Source organism: Eumetopias jubatus, unplaced genomic scaffold, assembly GCF_037043125.1.
Source record: "Eumetopias jubatus isolate StellerSeaLion01/CBP00866 unplaced genomic scaffold, mEumJub1_p1.0 scaffold_11, whole genome shotgun sequence".
Lineage (NCBI taxonomy): Eukaryota > Metazoa > Chordata > Mammalia > Carnivora > Otariidae > Eumetopias > Eumetopias jubatus.
This window is the reverse complement of record NW_028274817.1, coordinates 61,349,121-61,362,581: the sequence shown is the minus strand read 5'-3', so window position 1 is coordinate 61,362,581 and position 13,461 is coordinate 61,349,121.

Sequence of the window (13,461 nt, the reverse complement as noted above, 5' to 3'; positions counted from 1 at the left end):
CGAATTTTCTATTTTTAAAATATCATTTATTTTCTTTTCAAATAGAGACATTTGAACCCTGAGTTCTTATATGTCAGGTAACAGGGCACTTTTAGTTCGGCATAACTTCAGGAATTGGTGGAAATATGATCAGAAATTCAATGGCATGTTTCTAGGCCTGACAACATAATTTACTGAGATTTTACTCACATATTGCTCCAATTTTCATTTTCTTGTATATTTTCAATGTGAGCTGGTTACTCAACAGAGAAATATTCAGAATTTTCCTGAGTTGAAAGTATACAACTGAAAAATTAAAACCTTTCAATGACTTCCTTTTGTTCTCAAGAAAAACCCCAAGATCCTTAATGGGCCTAAAGAGTCTGGGATGGTTTGACATCTGCTTCTCTCTTTGCACTTTATCTCCAAGTCACTTGAACCCTTGCTCAGTACACTCCTGCCACAATGTTTTAGGGTAATTGTACATACTGTACCCAAATTATGATACATTACTGAAATTATTTTGTTCTCCCATTAGAAAATATTACAAGTATAACAATAAGTATATAAAATAAGAACTGATAAGTATATTCACAATGAACTACTTGAAGAATTCTAGATTAATACAAAAAAGGTTTAAATTTATCAAAAAGAAATTACTTTTTATGAATCACATGTCTTGATAAAATTAAATATGCTGGGCAAAGCTGTTATTTGTTTGTTTAAATCCTATTTCTTTCTCAAAAGTATTTGAGAACTCTCTAAAGCCATTTTTAAAGAGCAATACTGCACTTTTCTGCTCCTTAGATGTATATACATAATATAGGGAAGAGCAGCGGGTTGTAGAATGAAACAAACTTAGGACATAACAACCAAATGTGACATATGGCCCTTATTTGGATACTGATGAAAGAAAAAATAAATGGTTGTAAAGAGACATCTTTGAAGTAATCGGGAAAAATTTAATGTAGCATGCTTACTAAGGAATAACTTAATTTGGATAGATATGATAATAGCACAATAGTTTTATGGAAAAATAAGTCCTATCAGATTGATATGCATACTGAATTATTTAAGAGTGAATAGACATGATATCTGTAATTTGCCTTGAAATATTCCAGTAAAAACAAATAGGTGCAAAGAGATTATCAGAATATAATATACACTGCACACCCAGAATTAACTCCAAATGTTAAAAAAAAAGCTACAAGAGGATGAGAAGAAAACATGGATGAATTTATTATTTTTTTTTAATAACCAAAGGATAGGAAAGGCCCTTCAAGCTATGATACACAAGCTGTAAGCCAGGGGAAGAGTCAAAGATGGCAGAGGAGTAGAAGACCTTAACTACCTCAGGTCCCAGGAATTCAGCTAGGTAGCTATCAAATCATTCTGAACACCTGTGAACTCAACTGCAGATTGAAGAAAAGAATAGCCGCAAATCTACAGATAAAAAAGTGACCACATTCTGCAAGATAGGAGGTACAGAGAAGTGAATCTGAGGCAATATATGGGAAGATAGACCATGGCGGGAAGAAGCCTCCATCAGCCAGCTACTGGCAAGTGATATAGTAGCGGGGCATAAAATTGGAACTTTTAGAAGTGCTCTGTGAGGGACATTGCTCAGTCTGCTAAGCGGGTTCGGAACCTGAGCTGGGACAGTGTGGTCTCAGGATCCTTGGGATCACAGGAAGACCATGGGTGCCTGAGTGCTGCAGAGCCCCCAGACATTGGAGCAGGGAAGCTGGCTGCATTAGCACACCCAAGAGTAGGTTCTCAACTCAGGGTTGCCATAAACTGCAAACTGTGGCACAGTTGGGCAACTGCTCTCTGAGCAGGAACCCAACAAGTGGCAGAACCTGCAAGACCCCCTTTCCTCTCCTGGGAGGAGTGGCACTGGAGCACACCACAGGAGTCTGCAGGTTTTAGAGACTCAAAACAGGGTTGTATGCCTGAGACAGAAACACTCAGTCACAGGCTGGGTAAGCATGGAGTGTGGGCTGGGACCAGGGAGACAGGAGTGATTGACTGCTTTTCTCTGAGGGCACACCAAAGAGTGGGGCCAGAGCTTTCAGCTCCAGGGCCAGAGGGAGGTCACCATTTTTATTTTCATCCTCTAAAGCTTCTCAGAAAGCCTCAGGGAACAAAAACCACATAGAGCAAACCAGAGCAGATTATTTAGCCTGGACCCCTGGCAAGAGTGGTACAATTCGTCCTGGGCCAAAGACACTTGAGAACCAGTGCAACAGGCCCCTCCCCCAGAAGATCAGCAAGAACATTCAGCCAAGACCAAGTTTACCAATCAATGAGAATGGCAAAACTCCAGCCCTAAGGGAACACAGCACATAGAATTCAGGGCTTTTCTCCCCATGATTCTTTAGTCTTACAGCTTCAATTTTTTTTAATTTTTTTCTTTCTGTTTTCAACCAATTTATTTTATCAACTACTTTTTAAAATCTTTTTTAATTTTCATTTTTACAGTTACATTCTGTCCCTTCATTATAGCTAATCTTATTTCTGTAAATATATAGGTTTTTCTTTCTTTACAATTTTGGGATGCAGTTTCTTCTAACAGACTAAAATACACTGAAAATTTAGTGTATGGCTCTGTTCTATTCACCTGCCTGACCATATTCTCTTTTTTGTTTGTTTGTTTTTCTTCTTCTTTTTATAATTTGTGTATTTTGTTAAGGTCTTTTATAATTTTCATCTTGAAAGGTACAATCTATCCTTTCAATGTATTTAATTTTAATTTGTATATATGTTTTTCTTTCTTTACAATTTGAGATATAGTTCCTTCTAACAAACTGATAAAATTAACTCAGGAGATAAGGTATTGCTCTGTTCTGTTCACCTGTTTGTATTCCTTCCTTTTTGTTGTTGTTGGTTTTTGTCTGTTCTTTTGTTTTTTCTTGTCTTTTAGAATCCATTTTTACAGCTACATTTTATCCTTTCATTATATTTAATTTCATTTTTGTACACATAAGTTTTGCTTTCTTTACAATTTTGGGATCTAGTTTTCTAACAAACAAACCAAAATGCACACAGAATTCAGTGTATTGCTCCACTCTGCTCACCTGTCAGATTATATTCCCTTTTACTTCTTTTTTTTTCTCCTGGTTTCGGGTTTCTTCTGATTTGTTTAGTGCAGATTTCTCTAGGATCATTGCTGTCATTTTATTATTTTGTTCTCTTGTTCATCTATTCTTCTCTGGACAGAATGACAAGACAGAAAAACTCACCTCAAAAAAGAGAACAAGAGGGGCGCTTGGGTGGCTCAGTCCTTAAGCATCTGCCTTCAGCTCAGGTCATGGTCCCAGGGTCCTGGGATCCAGCCCCACGTCGGGCTCCCTGCTCTGTGGGAGGCCTGCTTCTCCCTCTACCACTCCCCCTGCTTGTGTCCCCTCTCTTGCTATGTCTCTATCCATCAAATAAATAAATAAAATATTTTTTTAAAAAAGAACAAGAGGCAGTACGGACTGCCAGGGTCCTAATCAGTATGGATATAAGCAAGATGTCAGATCAAGAATTCAGAATAATGATTAAAAAGATACTAGCTAAGCTTAAAAAAAACATAGAAGATAATAGAGAATCCCTTTCTGGAGAAATCAAAGAACTAAAATCTAACCAAGTCGAAATAAAAAAGGCTATTAATTAGATGCAATAAAAAATGACCATTTCCTTACACCACACACAAAAATAGACTCCAAATGGTTGAAAGACCTCAATGTGAGACTGGAGTCCATCAAAATCCTAAAGGAGAACACAGGCAGTTACCTCTTTGACCTCAGCCGCAGCAACTTCTTTCTAGAAACATCGCCAAAGGCAAGGGAAGCAAGGGCAGAAATGAACTATTGGGATTTATCAAGATAAAAAGCTTTTGCACAGCAAAGGAAACAGTCAACAAAACCAAAGGACAACCGACAGAATGGGAGAAAATATTTGCAAACGACATATCAGATAAAGGGCTAGTATCCAAAATCTATAAAGAACTTATCAAACTCAACACCCAAAAACAAATAATCCAATCAAGAAATGGACAGAAGACATGAACAGACATTTTTCCAAAGAAGACATCCAAATGACCAACAGACACATGAGAAAGTGCTCAATGTCACTCGGCATCAGGGAAATCCAAATCAAAACTTCAATGAGATACCACCTCACACCAGTCAGAATGGCTAAAATTAACAAGTCAGGAAACGACAGATGTTGGCGGGGATGTGGAGAAAGGGGAACCCTCCTACACTGTTGGTGGGAATGCAAGCTGGTGCAACCCCTCTGGAAAACAGTATGGAGGTTCCTCAAAAAGTTGAAAATAGAGCTACCATATGATCCAGCAATTGCACTACTGAGTATTTACCACAAAGATACAAATGTAGGGATCAAAGGGGTACGTGCACCCCAATATTCATAGCAGCAATGTCCACAATAGCCAAACTGTGGAAAGAGCCAAGTTGTCCATCGACAGATGAATGGATAAAGAAGATGTGGTATATATACACAATGGAATATTATGCAGCCATTAAAAGAAATGAGATCTTGCCATTTGCAACGACGTGGATGGAACTGGAGGGTGTTATGCTGAGTGAAATAAGTCACTCAGAGAAAGACATGTATCATATGACCTTGCTGATATGAGGAATTCTTAATCTCAGGAAACAAACTGAGGGTTGCTGGAGTGGTGGGGGGTGGGAGGGATGGGGTGGCTGGGTGATAGACATTGGGGAGGGTATGTGCTATGGTGAGCGCTGTGATTTGTGCAAGATTGTTGAATCACAGATCTGTACATCTGAAACAAATAATGCAATATATGTTAAGAAAAAAAAGAAGAAGATAGCAGGAGGGGATGAATGAAGGGGGGTAAATTGGAGGGGGAGATGAATCATGAGAGATGATGGACTCTGAAAAACAAACTGAGGATTCTAGAGGGTAGGGGGGTGGGGGTATGTGTTAACCTGGTGATGGGTATTAAAGAGGGCACGTTCTGCGTGGAGCCCTGGGTGTTATGCACAAACAATGAATCATGGAACACTACATCAAAAACTAGTGATGTAATGTATGGTGATTAACATAACAATAAGAAAATTTAAAGGAAAAAAATGAAGGCTCTACCTACTAGAATAATAGAATAAATGAGGCAGCACAGAGAATTAGTGGTATAGAAGACCAAACAGTGGAGAATAAAGAAGCTGAGAAAAAGAGATAAAAAACTACTAGATCATGAGGGGAGAATTAGAGAAAAAAGTGATACCATAAAGCAAAACAATATTAGAATAATTGGGATCCCAGAAGAAGAGGTAAGAGAGAGAGGGGCAGAAGGTATATTGGAGTAAATTATAGTGGAGAACTTCCCTAATCTGGGGAAGGAAACAGTCATCAAAATCCAGGAGGCACATACAGCCCTCCTCAAAATCAATAAAATAGGTCAGCACCCCGAGATATAATAGTGAAACTTAAAAATGTCAGGCACAAAGACAAAATAATGAAAGCAACTTGGGACAAGAGGTCTGTAACCTACAAGGGTAGAAACTAGATTAGCAGCAGACCTATCCACAGAGACCTGGCAGGCCAGAAAGGACTGGCATGATATACTCCTGGTGCTAAATGAGAAAAAAATACGCAGCCAAGAATACGTTATTCAGCTAGGGTCTCATTCAAAATAGAAGGGGTGATAAAAAGCTCCCAGAGCAAACAGAAATTAAAAGAATTTGTGATCACCAAACCAGCCCTACAATAAATATTAAAAGGGATTTTCTAAGCAAAGATAGAGCCCCAAAGTCACATAGACCTGAAAAAAACAGACAATATACAGAAACATTCACTTCACAGGTAATACAATGGCACTAAATTCATATGTTTCAATAGTTACTCTGAATGTAAATGGGTTAATGCCCCAATCAAAAGACACAGGGTATCATATTCGATAAAAAAGCAAGACCCATCAATATGCTGTCGGCAAGAGACTCATTTTAGACCTAAAGACACCTCCAGATTGAAAGTGAGGGAGTGGAAAATCATTTATCATGCTAGGGGACGTCAAAAGAAAGTTAGGGTGGCAATCCTTGTATCAGGAAAACTAGATTTTAAGCCAAAGACTGTTATAAGAGATGAGGAAGGACACTATATCATGAATAAAAGGTCTTTCCAACAAAATCTAACAATTGTAAACATTTATGCCCCTAACATGGGAGCAGCCAATTATATAACCCAATAAATAACAAAACTAAAGAAACACATTGATAATAATACAATAATAGTAGGGGACTTTAACATCCCCTCACTGCAATGGACAGATCATCTAAGCAAAAGACCAATAAGGAAACAAGGATTTTGAATGACACACTGGACCAGATGGACTTCACAGATATATACAGACCGTTTCCTCCCAGATCAACAAAATACACATTCTTCATGACTGCGAATGGAACATTCTTGAGAATAGATCACATACCAGATCACAAATCATGGCTCAACTGGTACCAAAGATTGGGATCATTCCCTGCATATTTTCAGACCACAATGCTTTGAAACTGGAACTCAATCACAAGAGGAAATTTGGAAAGAACTCAAATACACAGAGGTTAAAGCGCATCCTTCTAAAGAATGAATGGGTCAAACAGGAAATGAAAGAAAAATTTTAAGAAAAATCATGGAAACAAATGAAAATGAAAACACAACTGTTCAAAACCACTGGGATGCAGCAAAGGTGGTCCTAAGAGGGAAGTATATAGCAATACAAGCCTTTCTCAAGAAACAAGAAAGGTCTCAAATATACAACCTAACCTTATACCCAAAGGAGCTGGAGAACAAGCAGCAGATAAAACCTAAACCCAGCAGGAATAGAGAAATAATAACGATTAGAGCAGAAATCAATGAAATAGAAACCAAAGGAAGAAAAGAACAAATCAAGGAAACTAGGAGCTAGTTCTTTGAATTAATTAATAAGATCGATAAACTCCTAGCCACATTTATCCAAAAGAAAGGAGAAAGGACCCAAATAAATAACATCATGAATGAAAGAGGAGAGATCACAACCAACACCAAAGAAATACAAACAATTATAAGAACATATTATGAGCAACTCTATGCCAGCAAATTAGGCAATCTGGAAGAAATGGATGCATTTCTAGATATGTATAAAATACCAAAACTGAACGAGGAAGAAATAGAAACCCTGAACAGACCCATAACCAGCAAGGAAATTAAAGCTTCCAACAAACAAGAGCCCAGGGCCGGATGGCTTCCCAGGTGACTTCTACCAAACATTTAAAGAATTAATACCTATTCTTCTGAAACTGTTTCAAAAAATAGAAATGGAAGGAAAACTTCCAAACTCATTCTATGAAGCCAGCATTACCTTGATCCCAAAACTAGACAAAGACCCCACCAAAAAGGAGAATTACAGACCAATATCCTTGATGAACATGGATGCAAAAATTCTCAACAAAATACTACCCAATAGGATCCAACAGTACATTAAAAGGGTTATTCATCAGACCAAGTGGGATTTATTCGTGGGCTGCAAGCATGGTTCAACATTTGCAAATCAATGTGATATACTACATAAATAAAAGAAAGGACAAGAACCATATAATCCTCTCAATAGATGCAGAAAAAAAAATTTGACAAAATACAGAATCCTTTCTTGATTAAAACTCTTCACAGAGTAGGGATAGTGGGAACATAACTCAGTATCATAAAAGCCCTATATGAAAAGCCCACAGCAACTATCATTCTCAATGGGGAAAAACTGAGAGCTTTTCCCCTAAGATCAAGAACACAGCAGGGACATCCACTATCACCACTGCTGTTCAACATAGTACTAGAAGACCTAATCTCAGCAATCAGGCAACAAAAAGAAATAGAATGTATCAGAATTGGCAAAGAAGCCAAATTCCCACTCTTTACAGATGACATGATACTTTATGTGGAAAACCCAAAAGACTCCACCCCAAAATCACTAGAACTCATACAGGAATTCAGCAACATGGCAAGATATAAAATCAATGCACAGAAATCAATTGCATTTCTCTACACACACACACACACACACACACACACACACACAAATGAGACAGAAGAGAGAGAAATTAAAAAATCGATGTCATTTACAATTTCACCCAAAACCATAAGATACCTAGGAGTATACCTAACCAAAGATGCAAAAATTCTGTATTCAGAAAAGTATAGAACACTCATGAAAGAAATTTAAGAAGATACAAAGAAATGGAAAAATATTCTATGCCCATGGATTGGAAAAACAAATACTTTTTAACTATTTATGCTACCTAGAGCAATCTACGCATTCAATGCAATCCCTATCAAAATACTTTCAACTTTTTTCAAAAAATGGAACAAATAATCCTAAAATTTGTATGGAACCAGAAAAGACCCTGAATAGCCAAAGGAACGTTGAAAAAGAAAACCAAAACCAGTGGCATCCCCATTCCGGACTTGAAGCTCTATCACAAATTGTAATTATCAAGACAGTATGGTGCTGGCACAAAAAGAGACAAATAGATCAATGAAACAGAATAGAGAACCCAGAAATCGACCCTCAACTCTATGGTCAACTAATCTTCAACAAACAGGAAAGCATATCCAGTGGAAAAAAGACCGTCTCTTCAACAAATGGTGTTGGGAAAATTGGACAGCTACATGCAAAAGAATGGAATTGGACCATTTCCTTACACCATACACATAAATAGACTCAAAATGGATGAAAAATCTAAATGCAAGACAAAAATCCATCAAAATCCTAGAGGACAACACCAGCAGCAACCTCTGTGACCTCAGCCACAGCAACTTCTTTCTAGACATGTCTCCAAAGGCATGGGAAACAAAGGAAAAATCAATTATTGGGACTTCATCAAGATAAAAGGCTTTTGCACAGAAAAGGAAACAGTTGACAAAACGAAAAGACAACTAACAGAATGGGAGAAGATATTTGCAAATGACACATCAAATAATGGGCTAGTATCCAAAATCTAGAAAGAACTTATCAAACTCAACTCCCAAAGAACAAATAATCCAATCAAGGAATGGATAGAAGACATGAACAGACATTTCTGCAAAGAAGACATCCAAATGGCCAACAGACACATGAAAAAAATGTTCAACATCCCTTGGCATCAGGGAAATACAAATCAAAACCACAATGAGATACCACTCACACCAGTCAGAATGGCTAAAATTAACAAGTCAGGAAATTACAGATGTTGGTGAGGATGCGGAGAAAGGGGAACCCTTCTATATTGTTGGTGGGAATACAAGCTGGTGCAGCCACTCCAGAAAACAATATGGAAGTTCCTTAAAAAGTTGAAAATGGAGCTACCTATGACTTAGCTATTACACTACTGAGTATTTACCCCAATGATAGAAATGTAGTGATCCGAAGGGGCACCTGCCCCCCAATGTTTATAGCAACAATGTTCACAATAGCCAAACTATGGAAAGAGCCCAGATGTCCATCAACAGATGAATGGATAAAGAAGATTGGCATATATATCTAATGGAATACTACTCAGCCATCATAAAAATGAAATCTTGTTATTTGTAATGACGTGTGTGGAACTAGAGGGTATTATTCTAAGTGAAATGAGTCAATCAGAGAAAGGCAATTATCATATGATCTCACTGATATGTGAAATTTAAGAAACAAAAGAGAGAATCATCAGGGAAGAGAGGAAAGAATAAAACAAGATGAAATTCAGAGAGGGAGACACACCATAAGAGACTCTTAATCATAGAAAACCAACTGAGGGTTGCTGGAGGGGAGGGCTGGTGGGATGGGGTAACTGAGTAATGGACATTAAAGGAGGGCATGTGATATAATGAGCACTGGGTATTATATAAGACTGATGAATCACAGACCTGTACCTCTGAAACCAATAATACATTATGTGTTAATTAATTGTATTAAAATAGTTTAAAAAAATCTGGAAGCCAAAAAAGAAAAGATTGATAATGTCAACTACTTATAAGAAAAAATATTACTTCTGCATGACTAAAAAAAATCATAAAAATTTTAAACTGAATAGTGTAAAGCTGGAAAACATTTGCAGCTCATATCACAGACAAGAGCTAATCAAAAGGGGAATATTTAATAAGCTACAACAAGAAAGAATTTTCACCAATCAGCTTTGGGAAATAAACGTTCTCATATATTTTGGTAGAACAATGTTTATGGAGGACATATTTGTTAATGTTTATCAAAATACAAATGAACTTATGCTTTGACCTTGCAATCCTATGAGAATTTATGTCTACAGATATACCTGCTATGCATACAAAGCTTTTTATTGGTGTCCTGTGTGTAGTAATAAAAGATTGGAAATAACCAAAATGTCCATCACTAATGAACCAGTTAAGTAAATTATGGTACACCCATACAATGGAATATTATTCTTCTACTTAAAAAACAATGAAGAAACTCTCTATATATACTGATACAGAATGATCTCCAAGATATATAGTAAAGTGAAAAAAATAAGAAAGAGTATAATGTATAATACCTTTTAAATAAATAAAGGATGTAAGTGATAATGATGTAGAGTTTCATTTCTGCATATTTACATAGAAAAACACTGGAAATTATCCAGAAAAACTTGTGAAAGCAGTTACTTGTAGAGGGTAGGAAAGAGTGGTGCAGATGAGAGGCGATAAAAATGGAAGTCTAATATAAACTTGATTTATTGCTTTATTTTGACCCACTTGAGTATATTACATATTCCAAACAATATAAATAAATAACATTTTAAGAGAAAAAAGTTCACTCCTCAGCAAGCCTTCCTCATTTCATCCAAGATTAGTCTTTCTCTTGGATGTGCTCCCATACTATTTTATATGCAGCTGCTATAACACTCCTCAGTCAGTACCAGAATTTTTTGTTTCTTGTCTGTCATTTCTACAAAGTTATAATTCTTAAGTGTAGGACTCTTGTGTTAATGCACCTCTGTATCTTTTACAATGTGCATGATATCTAGCACACATGATAGTTGCCCAGTAAATTCTTTTTAATTACTTTTTAGGTTTACCTTATCTTACTGAATTTGTTCCTATGGCATCTTTGCTTTTATCTCTTACTGCATTTATCACTATCTTTACAATTATTTACCTAAATTTGTTTGTATTTATGAGATTGTGAAACCCTGGAGTTATAGTAGGTGGTCACCTAGGATGGTGAAATAATTTTCTATAATTCCTAAGTTAACAAATGATGATAATGTTATCAAAATAGTTAGTGATACTTAAGATTATCACTTTCTAGGAAAATAATAGTCTCATTGGTGGAAAATAAGAATTAAAACTTTAAAAATATATTTGTTTATTACACTGATCCATTTATTCATGGAAACCTCACTCATACTACAGTCCTTTATTCAAAGGTATGCAGAAATCTATTAAGCTGTTTTTAGTCTCTCAGTTTAGTTTCCATAATTTCTAAGACTAATTTTGAAAGACATTAATGGTATTTAGACAGACTTCTACAGACTAGTGGGAGTAGAACAACATTAATAAACAGGAACTGAAATTCCAAGACCAAGAGAGATATTTACCTAAAGCACATAAATTCTTTGAATACATGAAAGTTTCTTGACCTAGCTGAAATGTATTTATTTATATATTCATTCATTCAGCAAATATTTTTTGAGCAACTACTATGCTAGGCATTGTGAAATATTTAAGATCTAAATAAAATGTGGTCTTTTTCCTCAGGGAGGCAGTATAGCATAGTGTTTAAGAGCACATGAAATTAAATAAACCTACTTCTAAAATATTGCTTCTCTCTTTACTAGTTACATGACCTTGATCAAGTTACTTACTTAAACATTGTGCCTTAGTTTTATTTTCTGTCAAATAAGGATAATAATAGTTATTTCACATGACTGTTATGAAGATTTAGGTGGAATAATGCACATATAGTGCTATTCAGAGTGCTTGCACATAATAACCACTCCAAAAGCATATTTCAGTCTTATTGTCTAAAAATAGAAGTGTTCTTTTCTGGTTGTTTTCATAATAGTAGCTGTCATCTGCTTTATTGCAGTGTACGACCTCATTGCAAATACATACAGATAGACTTGGTGTTCACACATGGTACTATTATCTTAATTCTCAGGCTCTATGAGGTATATGAGAACAACTTCTTAGTAGGGAGTATAGCAATGAATGAAATTGAACAATTATTTTAATGAGGAATAAAAAAGCTTCCATAAGACTGATGGTGGGAGAATATTATTCACTTGAATGAAGCAGTAGAATTCTAAGAAAGATTCTAAATGTATTAAAAAGTACTTTGAAAAGGAAATGCTGATCATTAAGGTTAGTGTGGGTTTACTAGGGATATATTATGTAGATCAGTAGACCAGGTTATCTAAACTGTTGTCCCTCAGAACATTGAAAGTTAATGGGATAGTTTTGATAAAAAATTTTCTATGGCCAAATAAATTTAGGAAACATGAGATTAAGCAAAATTAAACATATGTCTTCACATGTACTTACTGCAAGACTTTTCAGAGTTTTAATACACTAAAGTGTATTATAGGTTTCCAATAGAGTAAACATAGTATACAGTCTTTCCCAAATGTGAGCACAAAACTGTTTTGTTGTGTGTATAAGTGCATTACTACTCAACATTATCTCAAACTAATATTTTATGAAATATAATTTTGGAAATACAATTCTAATTTAAGTCTCTTTATAGAATTATTAAAACAGTAGAAAAAAGAATGAGCAGATACATTATATTGTAATTTTTGGAAGGCATTTGAAAAAAATTTTTATTTTATTTTATTTTTTAAAAGATTTATTTATTTTATTTATTTATTTGAGAGAGAGAATGAGAGATAGAGAGCACAAGAGGGAAGAGGGTCAGAGGGAGAAGCAGACTCCCTGCTGAGCAGGGAGCCCGATGTGGGACTCGACCCCGGGACTCCAGGATCATGACCTGAGCCGAAGGCAGTCACTTAACCAACTGAGCCACCCAGGCACCCCGCAAAAAAATTATTTTATTAATCTGAGATAGAAAAGTGTCTTCTAGATCAGTCATCATTAAACACTTTGCTTTCATAATCTCTAGAAGAATTTTCAAAACATGAATCACTCACACATTTTTAAATTGACATAAAATGTTTTTATCATCATTTAAAAATTTTTTAAAACATTTTGGATCTCAGATGCACAGAATTGATATCATTATAAACATTTTCTATGCTATACTCTTTAATTGGTTTCATACATGGATCACTTTTAGTTACTTATTTAGTAAACAGTTTTCATAATGTTATAAGCACACACAAACCCAACAACCAAAATGAAACCTAGACGTTGACAGTAATTTGACATGTAACCATATATTTTACTCCTGCTATTCTATTCCCATGGGTGACCTACCTTGAATGCCATGTTTATTGTTCCCAAGATTTCTATTTTATTTAGCCTTATTGAATTTAAATGTATTCTGAAGATATCTATAAT